The 12,902-nt window shown below is 36.1% G+C and overlaps 1 protein-coding gene across 1 annotated transcript in view; it reads left to right on the forward strand.

The window, feature by feature from the left end:
* THSD7B (thrombospondin type 1 domain containing 7B) overlaps positions 1 to 12,902 on the forward strand; it is a 568,319-nt gene that overhangs the window by 259,224 nt on the left and 296,193 nt on the right. The gene's annotated exons all lie outside the window — the stretch shown is intronic.

Below are 12,902 nucleotides of genomic sequence, written 5' to 3' on the forward strand. Positions count from 1 at the left end.
AATACAGAGATAAAGAATCCTGAAAGTAGCAAGGGAAAGTAAGTCCCTAACCTACAAGGGAAGACAAATCAGGTTACCAGCAGATATCTCCACAGAAATCTGGTGGGCCAGAAGAATGTGACATGCTATATTCAACGTGCTGAATGGGAAAAATATGTAGCCAAGAATATTTTATAGAGCAACACTGTCATTCAGAATAGAATGAGAGGTAAAGAGTTTCCCAGACAAACAAAAACAAAAGGAGTTTGTGATCACTAAACCAGCCCTGCAAGAAATATTAAAGGGGACTTCTTTTTTGTTTTTCAGATATGTAGATTTTATTTTTTTTATTATGTTAATCACCATACATAACATCATTAGTTTTTGATGTAGTGTTCCATGATTCATTGTTTGCATATAACACCCAGTGCTCCATGCAGTACGCGCCCTCTTTAATACCCATCACCAGGCTAACCCATCCCCCTACGCCCCTCCCCTCTAGAACCCTCAGTTTGTTTCTCAGAGTCCATAGTCTCTCATGGTTCGTCTCCCCCTCCGATTTTCCTCCCTTCATTCTTCCCTTCCTACTACCTTCTTCTTCTTCTTTTTTTTTTTTAACATATAATGTATTATTTGTTTCAGAGGTACAGGTCTGTGATTCAACAATCTTACACAATTCACTGTGCTCACCATAGCACATACCCTCCCCAATGTCTATCGCTCAGCCACCCCATCCCTCCCACCCCCACCACTCCAGCAACCCTCAGTTTGTTTCCTGAGATTTTGAATTCCTCATATCAGTGAGGTCATATGATACATGTCTTTCTCTGATTGACTTATTTCGCTCAGCATAATACCCTCCAGTTCTATCCACATTGTTGCAAATGGCAAGATTTTTGATGGCTACATAATATTCCATTGTGTATATATACCATATCTTCTTTATCCATTCATCTGTCAATGGACATCTTGGCTCTTTCCATAGTTTGGCTATTGTGGACATTGTTGCTATAAACATCGGGGTGCACGTACCCCTTAGGATCCCGACATTTGTATCTTTGGGGTAAGTACCCAGTAGTGCAATTCCTGGATCATATGGTAGCTCTATTATCAACTTTTTGAGGAATCTCCATACTGTTTTCCAGAGTGGCTGCACCAGCTTGCTTTCCCACCAACAGTGTAGGAGGGTTCCCCTTTCTCCGCATACCCACCAACATCTGTTGTTTCCTGACTTGTTCATTTTAGCCATTCTGACTGGTGTGAGGCGGTATCTCATTGAGGTTTTGATTTAGATTTCCCTGATGCCGAGCGATGTTGAGCACTTTTTCATGTGTCTGTTGGCCATTTGGATGTCTTCTTTGGAAAAATGTCTGTTCGTGTCTTCTGCCCATTTCTTGATTGGATCATTTGTTCTTTGGGTGTTGAGTTTAAGAAGTTCTTTATAGATTTTGGATACCAACCCTTTATCTGATATGTCATTTGTAAATATCTTCTCCCATTCTGTCAGTTGTCTTTTGGTTTTGTTGACTGTTTCTTTTGCTGTGCAAAAGCTTTTTATCTTGATGAAGTCCCAATAGTTCATTTTTGCCCTTGCTTCCCTTGCTGTTGGCGATGTTTCTAGGAAGAAGTTGCTGCGGCTGAGGTCGAAGAGGTTGATGCCTGTGTTCTCCTTTAGGATTTTGATGGACTCCTGTCTCACATTGAGGTCTTTCAACCATTTGGAGTCTATTTTTGTGTGTGGTATAAGGAAATGGTCCAGTTTCATTCTTCTGCATGTGGCTGTCCAATTTTCCCAACACCATTTGTTGAAGTGATTGTCTTTTTTCCATTAGATGTTCTTTCCTGCTCTGTCAAAGATTAGTTGACCATAGAGTTGAGGGTCCATTTCTGGGCTCTCTATTCTGTTCCATAGATCTATGTATCTGTTTTGTGCCAGTACCATACTGTCTTGATGATGACAGCTTTGTAATAGAGCTTGAAGTCCGGAATTGTGATGCCACCAGCTTTGCTTTTCTTTTTCAACATTCCTCTGGGTATTCGGGGTCTTTTCTGGTTCCATACAAATTTTAGGATGATTTGTTCCATTTCTTTGAAAAAAGTTGATGGCATTTTGATAGGGATTGCATTGAATGTGTAGATTGTTCTAGGTAGCATTCTTGAGTGGGAAAGAAAGACCAAAGCAACAAAGACTAGAAAGGAATAGAGAACATCTCCAGAAACAATGACTTTACAGGTAATACAATGGTACTAAATTCATATCTGTCAATAATCACTCTAAATGTAAATGGACTAAAGGCTCCAATCAAAACACATAAGGTATCAGAATGGATAAAAACAAACAAACAAACAAAACAAGACCCATCTATATGGTGCCTACAAGAGACTCATTTTAGACCAAACACACCTGCAGATTAAAAATGAAGGGATGGAGAAACATTTATGATGTTAATGGATGTCAAAAGAAAGCTGGAGTAGTCATACTTATCAGACAAACTAGACTTTAAGCTAAAGACTGTAAAAAGAGATGAAGAAAGACACTATGTCATAATTAAGGAGTCTATACAACAGGAAGATCTAATAATTGTAAATATTTATGCCCCCAACTTGGGGAAACCCACATATATAAATCAGTTAATAACAAACATAAAGAAACTCATTGGTAACAATACAATAATAGTAGGGTACCTTAACACCCCACTTACAGCAATGGACAGATCATCTAAGCAGAAAATCAACAAGGAAACAATGGCTTTGAATGACACACTGGACCAGATGGACTTAACAGATATATTCAGAACATTTCATCCAAAACAACAGAATATACATTTTTTTGAGTGCATATGCAGCATTCTCCAGAATAGGTCACATATTCAGTCACATATCTGGCCTCAACAAGTACAAAACGATTGAGAGCATACCATGCATATTTTTAGACCACAACACTGTGAAACTTGAAGTCAACCACAAAAAAAAAAAAAATTTGGAAAGCCCCCAAATACATGGAGATTAAAGGAAATCCTGTTGAAGAATGAATTGGTTAACCAGGAAATTAAAGAAGAAATAAAAAAAAAAAATACATGGAAGCAAATGAAAATGAAAACACAATAGTCCAAAACCATTAGGATGAGCAAAGGCAGTCCTAAGAGGGAAGTATATAGCAATACAGGCCTTCCTCAAGAAGGAAAAAAAGTCTCAAATACACAACCTAACCTTACACCTAATGGAGCTAGAAAAGGAACAGCAAATAAAGCCTAAAGCCAGCAGAAGAAGGAAAATAATAAAGATTAGGGCAGAAATAAATGATATAGAAACAAACAAAACAAAACAGCAGAACACATCAACAAAACTAGGAGCTGGTTCTCTGAAAGAATTAATAAAATTGATAAACCCCTAGCCAGGTTTATCAAAAAGAAAAGAGAAAGGACCCAAATAAATGAAATCATGAATGAAAGAGAGGTTGCAACCAACACCATAGAAATACAATTATAAGATAATATTATGAAAAATTATATGCCAACAAATTGGGCAATTGGGAAGAAATGGATAAATTCCTAGAAACTTACAAACTACCAAAACTGAATCAAGAAGAAATAGAAAATTTGAACAGACCCATAACCAACAAAAAAAATTGAATCAGTAATCAAAAATCTCCCAACAACAAAAGTCCAGGGCCGGTTAGCATCCCCTGGGAATTCTACCAGACATTTAAAGAAGAGTTAATAACTATTCTCAAATTATTCCAAAAAATATAAATGGAAGGAAAAATTCCAAACTCCTTCTGTAAGGCCAGCATTACCTTGATTCAAAACCAGACAAAGACCCCGGGCGCCTGGGTGGCACAGTTGGTTAAGCGACTGCCTTCAGCTCAGGTCATGATCCCAGAGTCCTGGGATCGAGTCCCACATCGGGCTCCCTGCTCGGCGGGGAGTCTGCTTCTCCCTCTAACCCTACCCCCTCTTGCGCTCTCTCTCTCACTCTCTCTCTCTCTCAAATAAATAAATAAAATCTTAAAAAAAAAAAAAAAAAAAAACAGACAAAGACCCCACTAAAAAGGAGAATTATAGGTCAATGTCCCCAGTGAACATGGATGCAAAATTTCCCCCCAAAATACTAGCAAATCAAATTGAACATTACAATTAAAAGAATTATTTACCATGATCAAGTGGGATTTATTCCCGGGCAGCTAGGGTAATTTAATATTTTCAAATCAATCAGCATGTTATACCATAGTAATAAAAGAAAGGTTAAGAACCATATGATCCTTTAATAGATGCAGAAAAAGCATTTGACAAAGCATAGCATCCAAACCTTCAACAAAGTAGGGATAAAAGGAACATACCTCAACATCATAAAGGCCATTTATGAAAGACCCATAGATAATATCATCCTCAGTGAGGAAAAACTGAGAGCTTTTCCTCTACAGTCAAGAACAAGACAGGGATGTCCACTCTCACCATCATTTTTTAACATAGTACTAGAAGTCCTAGTCTCAGCAATCAGACAACAAAAAAAAAATAAAAGGCATCCAGAGTGGCAAGGAAAAGATCAAACTTACACTATTAGCATACAACATGATACTCTATTCAGAAAACCCAACTCTACAAAAAAAACTGCTAGAAATGATACAAGAATTCAGCAAAGTGGCAGGATATAAAATCAATGTAGAAATCTGTTGCATTTGTATACACTACTAATGAAGAAGCAGAAAGAGAAATCAAGGCATCAATCCCATTTATAATTGCATCAAAAGCCATAAGATACCTAGGAATAAACCTAACCAAAGAGGTAAAAGATCTGAACTCTGAAAACTCTAGAACACTTAATATGAAAGAAATTGAAGAGGACACAAAGAAATGGAAAAACATTCTGTGCTCATGGATTGGAAGAACAAATATTGTTAAAATGTCTATACTACCCAAAGCAGTCTACACATTTAATGCAATCCCTATCAAAATATCACCAGCATTTTTCACAGAGCTAGAACAAACAATCCTAAAACTTGTATGGAACCACAAATACCCCAAATAGCCAAAGCAATCTTGAAAAAGGAAAACAAAGCTGGAGGCATCACAATTCCAGACTAAAAGCTATATTACAAGGGTATCCAGCAGAAGCTGGGTTCTTTATCAGAGTTAAACACATAACCCGGTCCAGGAAACACCAAGCTATAGGTGGATCCGGGGGGGAGGTAGAACAGTTGTAGACTTAGCTGCTACTTCATGCCAAGGAAGCAAGTCAGCAGATCAGCAACAATTGTTGAGCTACAAAATGGCTGTTGCTTCTCATCCTTCTTTCAAATCCCTAGAAATCTTCCTTGAGGCCCACTCTAACCTGAAATATACAAGTAAGGGAATTCTGGGAAACATCCAAGTTTCTGGGAAATTAACCAAGTTAACGTGTTATAAAACACATACTCTTTTAGGTAGCCTATTTTTGTGAAGTTTTATTTCAATTTCTCCAAACTTATAAGATTTCTTTTTAAATTGGACTTCTAAAATTTTACAAGAATTTGCCAATGTGTTTATCATCACCAACATCGTCATTCTCATCCTCATCTATATAGTTAATTGTTTTAATATTGTTTTGTTATTTTAGGTTTTTCTCTATAGTTAGTGGGCAAAATGTACATATTTACATGTATCTTCAGTGAAGAATTTATATTTTATTATTTCTATGCTTTCTATCCATTTTTCTGTGATATTTTTAGACTTACATATATATTCTGTATTTATCTTCTGTAGCTTACTTTTTTCTCTTATTGTCTCTTTCTTTTCCCTTTGATTTTTTAAAATTTTTATTGTCCAGATCTAGGATATAGTTTTTAGCCATGTATATTCTATTTTGTAACATGTTTACTGAATGTTTGTAAATACCAATGATGTTATTTTTTAATTCTGATAATCCTTATTTTCTGATTGTCCCTTTTTCAAAAGGCATTAAAGGAAGACATAGGTAGATGGATAGATAGAAGAACATAATATTTTCAAGTAACAACCTTTTTAAAAAATGATGCAATGTCCTCTTAAGTCTTCGAAAACAGGAATACTTTAAATTTTCCGCTGCAATCTTCATTATCTCTGTTCAACTTGTTTTTGTTTTTTTTTTTTTTTTTCCTCTATTAAGCTATCAGTTTTCCTCATTTGTATGTCTTGGGATTCTTGGTTGTTCATTTATGTTTACAGTTGAAGGACTAGTTTGAAATATGGAACATGGGCTTCTGCAGCAGTTTTACAAAATGGGCATATCCCCTAGAAGGGAAGGATTAGTTTAGGATTAGCAGTTCTTTCAGGTTTAACAACACAGGCAGACCCTTAAGAGAAGAGTTCGAATTGCCTTTTTGCCTTTGTTGTTGGTGCTCCCAGCAGTCCTGTGAGAAGCTCCTTTTTTAGCCCTCCTACCACAGACCACCTTCAATCAAGGTAATTCCCAGATCCCCCATAACAACAGGGGGCATTAAGTGATCTCAAGCAGGAAAAAAAAAAAGACAATAAACTTTCTAGGAACATGTCTTTACAACCCATGAATAAGAAGAGGAAGCTGCTCTGAATCAGTATCGATTTTTTTTTTTTAAGATTTTATTTATTTATTAGAGAGAGAGAGAGAGAAAGCACAAGCAGCGGGAGTGGCAGGCAGAGGGAGAAGCAGACTCCTCGCTGAGCAAGGAGCCCGATGAGGGACTCGATCCCAGGACTCTGGGATCATGACCTGAGCCGAAGGCAGACGCCCAACCAACTGAGCCACCCAGGCATCCCTCAGTATTGATTTTTATTTCATCCCGAATCCTAAGGTGGTGTTCATTTACCTTCTAAAGGCACACATGTATTAGAAAATATGAGGAATTCTTAATCTCAGGAAACAAACTGAGGGATGCTGGAGTGGGGGTGGGGTGGGAGGGATGGGGTGGCTGGGCAGTAGACATTGGGGAGGGTATGTGCTATGGTGATCACTGTGAATTGTGCAAGACTGTTGAATCACAGATCTGTACCTCTGAAACAAATAATGCAATATATGTTAAGAAAAAAAAAAAAGAAGAAGAAGATAGCAGGAGGGGAAGAATGAAGGGGGGGAAATCGGAGGGGGAGATGAACCATGAGAGATGATGGACTCTGAAAAACAAACTGAGGGTTCTAGAGAGGAGGGGGGTGGGAGGATGGGTTAGCTTGGTGATGGGTATTAAAGAGGGCGCGTTCTACATGGAGCACTGGGTGTTATGCACAATGAATCATGGAACACTACATCAAAAACTAATGATGTAATGTATGGTGATTAACATAACAATATAAAATTTAAAAAAAAAAGAAAAGAAAAGCCATGAAAAGGCTCTGGATAAATTTCAGCTTTATTTATTGGAGTGTGGAAATGGGAATGCCAAGTACCAAATGTGAAATGTGTCCCTAAAAAAGGCTATCAGGTATCCACTTGTAGGAAATCATTTGCATATTTTCATGAAAGGTAAAAAAAATCAATGGTCATGTACCACTGAAGATCTTTTATTATTCTGTGCGGATTAGGATATTGCTAGGCATAAATTTGATTTATGTTGCACAAACACAAATTATACTTTTCTCCGAGTAAATTGTAGGATTAACATGTATTGTACGGCTAATCATTCTTGACTTCAGTGTCTTTATCAGAGGATTCCAGAACCTGACCAGCAGGAATGTTCCTTTCTGGGAACTCTGATGGAAGTCTTAGAGCTCACTCACAGGAGCTGCTACCACCTGCTAGCAGGAGGAAAACTCTTTTGGGAATGGTTGCCAAGTAGGGCACCTATTTCCTATCATGCAAGCACTTTGTCATTCTATCCCTGCTGTCTCATCTGATAAACACATGTGATGTACCTACTATAGAGGAAAGAATGGAAGCTTCCCATTATCCTTTCCTCTAGGTGTTAAATTAACTTTTTATTCTTCCTCCCACCTGCCCCTACAATGTTGCACATATGTGCACTCACACTCACAAACTCAAGACACAACCCCAGCCATGGTGGAGAGGACTCTGTTCTATCCGAGCTCCAAGCAGAAAAAATCAGCAGAAACAAGGGAGCAGGCATTTTTTAACAGTGTATAATGATTCACTTTACTGGCCCTGAGCTTTCTGGTCAGGTTCTAGATCAGTTTGTTTTCTTCTTAGGCTTCTTTCATCTATGAATAAAGATCTAGCAGAAATGATTCTCTTCTTTGAAGTCCTAGAGGAGCTTTACAAGTGATGGAGTACTATTATATTTAACAGCCACATTTAAAGAGGCTTATTTTGGATTTCATTCAGAATCATTATGAATAGTTGATGTATCCGAGCCCTAAATTGTCCAGTAGCACACATTAACACAGAGTTGTCAAGGTACAAGTGTCAAGACAAGCAACTTCTTTTTTTTCTTGCTTGTTTTATATATTTATGTAATTTTCTTAGTTTCTAAAGTATGATATTCTTTATTTGTAACTTTAAAAATATTGTATATATTTATATTTAAATCCCATTGTTACACAGAATTCTGTGAGAAAGTAATATAACAAATAGTACCTGCAATCTCACTGGCCTAGGAAAACTACTAATTAAATTTTAGCAAGCAACCTTTCACACATCTTTTTATAAATGCATATACAGAAACATGCCTGTTTTTTTTAAATTTCCTAATAGTTCCTAATAGACATTTCTGAAGTCCTTTTTAATTGGTCCAAAGCTACTGATTATATGCGTGCTTCATTTTGTGGTAATTAATTTATTACTGACTGATGTGAAGGTGTTTCTCTATCAGAAACAGCAATGAATAACTTATCCACTTTTAATTTTAGGATTTACTTCTACATGTAGATTTGTTGGGTCAGATATCATGTATCTTTAGAAATTTTAGTAAATACTTCCAAATTAGCTTCTGAAATATAATATTATTTTATTCTCTCAATAATAGTATAGCACAGTGCCTGTGTCCTCACTGCTTTGGCTAATGCTAGGTCTACTCAAGACTGTTAGTATTGGTTGATCAAAATGGATAAGAGATAACATGTTTTTGTACCAGTATTTCTTTGATTACTATTATTTCTTAGCCAATTATATTCCCTTGTGAATATTGCCTCTCAAAGTTCTTTGTTTTTTATGGCTGTTTGTCTTATTATCTTTTCTTATAGTTTGAAAGAGTTCTTTGATATATTATGAATAGTAAATTTTTGTCATATATTTTTCAAGTATGTTCCCAATCTGTTGTCTTTTGACCTTGTTTAGGACTTTTTATGTGTTTTTAAAAATTATTGGACAGGGCTCAGGGATTGATACTCATAATTTTTAAACATTTTCTGGTGGCATGTCTGTCAAATTTTACCCTGGTTTCTAGATTTGGTGTTATATTAGAAAAGTCCCTCTATCCCAAGCTTATAAAAATATCTACCTATACTTCTGCTGTTATATTAAAATTTTTTAAAATTTAATTATTGTATTGAGTTGTAATATATTTGGGGTAAAGATTGAGAGATTGAATGTTTTGTTTTCTAAGTAGCCAGCCAGTTATCCCAGCTACTTCATGATTTGAAAAGAAACCTATCAAAATTTCCCATGTAAGGATCTGTTTCTGAGCTCTATTTTCTTTTGATCCATCTACTCACATATTACCAATTCCACTGTTGTGACATTCCTCGTTTTGTAGTATGTTTTAACATCTCCTAGCAATTTGTTCCCATTCTACCTTTCATTTTAAGGACTTTCTATATTCTTCCATGTGAACTTTTGAATCCTTTATTTTTTATTTTGACTTTAAAAACTTGGTATTGTATGCATAACCTTTGATATCATCTCGGAATTATTGCTTGAGTAAAACATATTACCTCAGAAGGATAAATCTGGTGGAAATATATTAGCAATTATAGCAAAGAGGTATTTATTTTCATGGATGTGTTAGAAGTTATAGTGTTCTCATAGGCTACATGGAAGGAGAAAAGATTACCACAAATGGTAGCTTCAAGGGAATCCTTAAAACTAAGAAGCTATAGGATATGGTAAAGATTAAATCATTATCTTAACAGAATGCTACAGTCTTCATTTCTGTGCTAAAAATAACCTCTGACACTTAACCAAAATAACCAACCAAACAAACAAAAAGTTATTAAGAATTTACTCCAGCAGCATTCCTGATGGGTATATTCCTCTCTTCCCAATTTTTCATATAATATTTCTAATGTATTGAAAAAAAAAATCTAAGTTCACAGAAGTCAGTCATCTAAGCAAGAACTAATTGGTATGAAGAAACAGTGATCAGGTTTGTATGTTTCTTAACTTGATTGAAGAAAAGGATAGGTAGAGAGATGAACCAGTGAAAGAAGTAGAATTTATAATCATTGAGTGTTGTTAACCTTATATCAATTTATTACTCTCAGTGGATAATTAAGGCTTTTTAATTCTCTGACTTGGCAGGTTCTGACATAATCAGCATTTCAAGAGTAAAAGTAAAGGGGGAAAAGTTTCTGGAATTTAGAGTATAAATTGAAATAATTTATAAATGTAATTCTTATTCATAATATTACATTGATCCTTGAATGCAGTTGACAGTTTGTCCTAGGTGATGTTTATATGTAAATTTTTTGTATATCTTAATTTTTTTCCCTTTATCTTTGCAGAATATTGATCAAGCATTATTTTTATCTGTAAAATGACATTGGCCTACCTAGCAATTTTCTGATCTGTTTTTATTTTTCCCAAACATCTGTGAGCAGTCATTTGAAGTCCTTTCATACAATAGAATATTCTTCAAAAAAAAATTATTTATTTATCTGACAGAGAGAGAGAGACAGCTAGAGAGGGAACACAAATGGGGGAGCGGGAGAGGGAGAAGCAGGCTCCCTGCTGAGCAAGGCACTGGATGTGGGTCTCGATCCCGGGACCCTGGGATCATGACCCGAGCTGAAGGCAGACGCTTAATGACTGAGCCACCCAGGGGCCCCATACACTAGAATATTCTTTATGAATGGAAGGTGTTCAAATAATATTTATTGATTATTGTGTAATGAGCCTTTTTCGTGATATGGTGTGACTATATTTTCTGCAATTACCTGCTTATAGAGGTACTTTATGAAATATGGTAACAGGACTACTTATTCTAGAGGATCAAATGATGTCAAGTCAAAAAAAAAGGACTCTAGAGCATTCTAATCAAATATTTTTATAGTTTATCACAAGTGTCTCCAGAAGGTAAAATGCTTTTACTAACTCACAGCACTTCAGCTCTAAAAAGCATGGATCCTGGGTTACATGTAGCTATGCCTTGATGGAGTTCTAAGTAATTAATATTAATTGCATCCTGTAGGTATATCATATTTTTGTCTTCTGTAAACCAACTTTAATAGTCAAGATTGTTTTCATTACTATAACAGAAAATATAACAAACTAGGCTGATCGAAAAAATATGGAACTTATTATTTTACGTAGTTCAAAACTCTAGGGTATGGATCGTGCATCAAACTGACTGAATTTGAGAATTCAAATAATGTCATCAGAGCTTGAGTTTCCTTCTTGGCTCTACGTCCCTATGTATTGGCTCCATTCTCTGGCTGTCCCCAGGCATGAGGGAAGTACCTCTCCACTTCAGGCCTAACGACCACAGGACAGTGAGGACTTCTGCTTTGCAAATGGTGTGGCAAATTGAGGTTCAATGTCCAGATTTAGAGTTATGTCCCTGAAACAGTCAATATGACTCTCATAGGTTAGCTCCAAGTCCTGCACCCACCAAAGGAGATGTGAAATGGAGTCAAGCCTACCTCAAATACAGGCCTACCTCTTCTATTGTGTTTTGATTTATTTTGCTTTGCAGAGATTATGTTTTTTACGAATTGAAGATTTGTGGCAGTCCTGTGTAAAGCATTTGCTCCCTTTCTGTCTCTGTGTCACATTTTGGTAATTCTCATGATATTTCAAACTTAAGCATTACTTTTTTTGTCATGGTGATCTGTGATCAGTCATTTTTGCTATTGCTGTTATCATTGTTTGGGGCCCCCATGAATGGCACCCCTACAGACAGCAAACTTAGATGTTGTGTGTGTTCTGTCTGCTTCACCCACCAGCCATTCTGTCTCTCCCTCTCTCCTTGGGCCTTCCTATTCCCTGAGGAACAACAATACTGAAATGAGGCCAATTAATAACCCTACAGTAGCCTCTGCATGTTCAAGTGAAAGGAAGAGTCACAACTCTCTCACTTGAATTTTTTTTTGAAAATTCTTTCCCTTAATGATGTATAAGTAACATACAATGTTATATTAGTTGATTCAACAATTCCATACATTACTTGTTGCTTACCACTGTAAGTGTAGTCACCATCTGTCACCATACAATGCCATCACAATGTTATTGCCTATATTCCTTATGCTGCACTTTACATCTCTCTGCCATATTTCTTTTATAACTGGAAGTTTGTACCTCTCAGTGCCCTTTATCTATTTCACCCGTCCCCTCACCCCCTTCCCTCTGGGCAACCACTAATTTTTTCTCTGCATTTAAGTGTCTGTTTTTCTTTTACTTTTACTTTTTGGTTTGTTTATTTCTTCGTTCATTAGTTTTGTTTCTTAGATTCCACATATAAGTGAAAACATATGGTATTTGTCTTATTCTGATTTATTTCACTTAGCATAATTCCCTCTAGGTCTATCCATGTTGTTGCAAATGGGAAGATCTCATTCTTTCTTATGGCTTAATAATATTCAATCGCATATATATACCCATCTTCTTTATCCATTCATCTATTGATGGATACTTGAGTTTCTTCCATATTTGACTATTGTAAATAATACTATTATAAGTATAGGTATACATATATATTTTTGAATTAGTGTTTTTGTTTTCTTTGGGTAAATAATGAGTAGTGCAATTAGTAGATCATATGGTTTTTCTATTTTTAATTTTTTGAGGAACCTCCATATTGGTTTCCACAGTGGCTGCACCAGTTT

This window comes from Halichoerus grypus, chromosome 4 (genome assembly GCF_964656455.1).
Source record: "Halichoerus grypus chromosome 4, mHalGry1.hap1.1, whole genome shotgun sequence".
Classification (NCBI taxonomy): Eukaryota; Metazoa; Chordata; class Mammalia; order Carnivora; family Phocidae; genus Halichoerus; species Halichoerus grypus.